Here is a 5,000-nt window from a genome sequence, read left to right on the forward strand (position 1 = left end):
TCTTCTTCTTCTTCTTCTTCTTCTTCTTCTTCTTCTTCTTCTTCTCCTTCTTCTTCGTCTTCTTCTTGAGAGAGAGAGAGAGCGAGAGAGAGAGAGAGAGACAGACAGACAGAGACAGAGAGACAGAGAGAGATCAAGAGAGACAGAGAGAGGAGAGAGCTCTGGATACAGTGGGGAAGTGTTTTGTGCCCAGCTGTCACTGATCCCTCCAGCAATCTCTACAGGCTCACTTTTACATCCCCCCCCCACAAACAGACACACAGACACACACACACACACACACACACACACACACACACACACACACACACACACACACACACACACACACACACACACACACACACACACACACACACACACACACACACACACACACACACACTCTCTCTCTCTCTCTGTTTAAGCATTTGTACATACAATTAAGCAATTGACACTAAATAACCATTATAATCAAAAAAGAAATCGCTCTCGTTCAGATTTACAGTTATTCTTCCCATTACTGATATAGTGTAATTTAATCACACACACATACACACACACGCACACACGTACACACGCACACTCCCTAATACCCTCAGCCCCAAACCAATATCATGCCGGAACATTTCCCCACATCACCGCAACCGCAGCGAGAGAGCGAGTGACTGTCTAAAAATGTTCCTCTCTGGGAGTCTGCCCAGCCATTTTCAGACAGCTCCCAAGGTCTAACTTGAAGGTTTTATGTGTCACTTGCACAGAATTTCAAGTACAACATGCAGCAAGCTGTGGTGGGTGGGTGAGTTGGGGATACTCTCTACGAGGCCAGCCAGGACAGGGGCAGATATCATGAATGAATGGGGACCATTTGCTAAAACAAGGGGTAAGGAGGGTACAAAGTAGTCTTGAAGGTGTACTGTGTGATATTTTCGGTAGCTTCTTTCCGGAATTTATGCTTCCCATTTACAAATGTTAAGCTACCTTTTTCACAAATACTTACCATGAAAAGTTGGATTTTCTCCATGACTGCCATTTTGAATTTCCAGAGACAGACATTTTTTGCAGCAAAACTTACTGTACTTTGGTCATACTAGTAAATATTAGTTTATTATGAAGTAAATATACATGATCATATCGAATTTGGCAATATGCAGCAAAGTTGATCAGCATAGTTGCCTACAGGGTACTCTGGCCACCGTAAACATATAGTGCACCTTTACAGTAAAAACTGAACATTATGTTCTCTTATGTGTCGCTATAGCTGCTATTATGTGCACTTAGCGTTCCATTCAATGGGTTTTGTACATTGTGTCTTTGTACACTGATTTATTGTTGCGCTACCTGTGCATTTCCCTACTTGACTGTACTAGTACATTATTATCCATATTAGATGCACGGGCGGAGGGGCTATAGGGAGGGCGAGCAGGGCACTTGCCCCTAGGCCCAGGGCCCTCCCGTATTGGTGGTGGGGGCCCTATTGTGAACGTGGCAAGCTGTATGTGTAGGGGCCCTTTAAGTGCCTTGCCCTGGGGCCCTGTGTGCAATTGTTCCGCCACTGATTAGATGCCAACATGTACTGTGCGGCACAGTCTGTTTCTATATGGAATATGTTCTAATACTTTGATGTGTCTATTGAGTGTATAAACCAGCCAAGAGCCAACATTTGCTGCAGTGAAATTGAATATGAAACTAAAACTGTTTATGGCATATTCTTGGCCAATGGAACTTATTCTGATTGCTAAAAGCTAAAGCACAATACATAAATAACCATCTGCCTTTGAGATGAGCTCTGCGTTGGAAGAGGAGTAATCAGTGGAGCACAGACAAAACACAACAGAGAGGAGCTGGCGTAGTCAACGCGACGGGACGACACTCCAGCACTGGTGCAGAGCGAGAGGAGAGGAGAGGAGAGGAGAGGACAGGACAGGACAGGAGAAGAGAGGAGAGCAGAGGAGAGGGGAGGAGAGGAGAGGAGAGGAGAGGAGAGGAGAGGACAGGACAGGACAGGAGAAGAGAGGAGAGCAGAGGAGAGGACAGGAGAGGAGAAGAGAGGAGCGTGAGTGCAGAGTGCAAAGAAGAGGAGGGGAGAGGAGGGGAGAGGAGCATAGCAGTATAGGAGGAGAGAGGAGAGGAGTGGAGTACAGTGAAGAGGAGAGAGAGAGGATGAGACATGGAAAGGAGGGTAGAAGAATAAAGGGGAGGAGAGGAAAGTAAGGAAAGAGAGGAGAGGAAGAGAACAGTTGAGATGAGATGGGAGGAGAGGAGTGGAGAAGAGAGGAGAGGAGAGGAGAGGATGAGAAGAGATTAGACGGGAGGAGAGGAGAGGAGAGATGAGAGGAGAGGAGAGGGTGAGAAGAGACGAGATGGGAGGAGAGGAGAGGAATGGAGAGATGGGAGGAGAGGAGAGGAGAGATGAGAGGAGAGGGCAGGAGAAGAGAGGAGTGACAGGAGAGAGGAGAACTCAGCTCTGCTCAGAGCAGTGCAGCGTCAAGATGAGATGATCATTCCATTAGTGCTGCTGTTGCCCGCGGTGACAGATGGTGAGGGGTGAAGGGGTGTGTGTGTGCGTGTGTGTGTGTGTGTAGGTGTGTGCGTGTGTGCGCGTGCGTGTATGTATGTGTGTAGGTGCGTGTGCGTGTGTGTTTGTGTTCCTGTTTGTGATCTCTGTGTGTTTATGTACGTTTATGTGTGTGTGTCTAGAGATACTTGTCTGACTGTGTGCATGTGTATTGCTGTGTGTGTGTGTGTGTGTGTGTGTGTGTGTGTGTGTGTGTGTGTGTGTGTGTGTGTGTGTGTGTGTGTGTGTGTGTGTGTGTGTGTGTGTGTGTGTGTGTGTTTCTGTCTATGTGTGTGTGTGTGATGGCCTGCTGAACTGCGCCGCTGGTGACGGTGATAAAGACATTAGCACTCGCACGCTGGGAGACGCGGCGGAGATAAAAGAGTAGCCAAACCGAACGTGCGTTACGACGGAGCGGGGGCGGCGAGAGCAACGGCCCCTCGGGGAGCACCGCTAAGCAGCGGCACCGGAGCCCGCGGTGAGGCACATTGGAACAGACGCGCAGAGTAAATAACCAATAACCTCGACCACCTACGCCACAGCAGGGGGAAGGACAGACGAAGCCGTGCCCGGCGTGCCGCCATACAACAGCCAACGCGCAGCAAAGCCTGAAAGACGGAACGGACAGAACGGAGAATTAATTTAACGCTGTCACACACGTCGTCCGTGATCATTTTATGTAGTATGGTCGGTTAGGGAGACGTGAGATATTTTCTCTCAAAACAAATATTATGAAGTTCATGAAAGCCATCCGACACTTAAATACGCACTAGCACTTTACAGCTACTCCACTACCTGGCCTTCCTACCTCCTTTGTTACTTTGCACAATGCTACTACTGTTCTTTACATACCATGCACTTTAAATATTCCATTGCACTTTCTATGTCTCCAATGTTTTGTATGCCATTCCCTGTTTATTTATACTGTGTACCCCCCTGTTTTTTCTTTCATACCCCCTCCCCAGTTTTGTGTCTTTTGTTTGTGCACACCAAGCACCATTCCTAACAACTGTATTTTTATACTGTTGATATGGCTAAATAAACTTGAAACTTGAAACTTGAAACTTGAAACTTGAAATATAGGCTGAAAAGGCAATGTGCAGCAAAGCCTGAAAGATGAACAGAATGTGTAATATAATGTTTGCACTTGTTTTTAAATATTCAATATACATGTAATATATCATGTAGTCTGTAGAAAAATTAATTGCTATGATGATTCACAATTCCAGCCTGAAATCTGTTTCATTTTTTGAATACTGTTTTTTGGATTTCTAAGGCAGCCCACCAAAACATCCTTGGCACCAAGAGGTACCGCATTGGCAATGGTTTTCCCTTCATAGTGACTCAGTGACAGGAGGAGTATGTAACATTCCCAAGCCAGACAAACTTCCTCCGGCCGGGACAGGAAAAACCCTCATATTTGTGGTGAGGGACCTGGCATTAGTGACGATACTCATGTTATGCATGCGTGCGTGTATGTGACTGTGTGCCTGTGTGTTTGTATGTCATCAGTGACCACTTACATTGTGTATGTGTCTATCTGTCTGTCTGTAGATGTGTGCATGTGTGTCTGTCTGTCTGTCTGTAGATGTGTGTGTGTGCATGCGTTCGTGTGTATGTGTGAGTGTGTGTTTGTGTGTATGTGTGTGTGTGTGTATGTATGTGTGTGTGTTCGTGTGTGTGTGTGTATGTGTGTGTGTGTGTGTGTTTGCGTGTGTGTGTGTGTGTAAGTTGAGTCATATTGGGCATGTGGTGTGCACTGTGCAGTGCTGACCATAGCAGGCATGTGCCACTTCTGCTTACATCCCAGGGCACTCTGAACCATTATGCTAGTCCTCAGTCAGAGAGAGAGAGGGAGGAAGAGAGGAAGGAGTGATGGAGAGAGACAACAGAGAACGACAAACCCAGAGGCCACTGGCAAACCACGAGAGAGAGAGAGAGAGAGAGAGAGAGAGAGAGAGAGAGAGAGAGAGAGAGAGAGAGAGAGAGAGAGAGAGAGAGAGAGAGAGAGAGACCTCCCTCCTGCCATGCCATCATTGTGGAGCCAGCGCTTTCATTTGTCTGGTGAAAGTTGCCTCTCAGGCTTAATTTTGGCTGACTGCTTTGTACATCCACGGAGGCATGCACGCACACACACACACACACACACACATGCACGCACACGCACGCACACACACACACATACACACGCGCGCACACACACACACGAACGCATGCACGCACGCACACACACACACACACGCACACTCGGACGTGGACACACACATACACACACGCGCGTGTGAGCACACACGCACGCACGTGTGAGCACACACGCACGCATGCACGCGCACGCATGCACGCGCACACACACACACAGACACTCACACACACACACACACACACACACACACACACACACACACACACACACACACACACACACACACACACACACACACACACACACACACACACACACACA

Source organism: Engraulis encrasicolus, chromosome 22 (genome assembly GCF_034702125.1).
Source record: "Engraulis encrasicolus isolate BLACKSEA-1 chromosome 22, IST_EnEncr_1.0, whole genome shotgun sequence".
Lineage (NCBI taxonomy): Eukaryota > Metazoa > Chordata > Actinopteri > Clupeiformes > Engraulidae > Engraulis > Engraulis encrasicolus.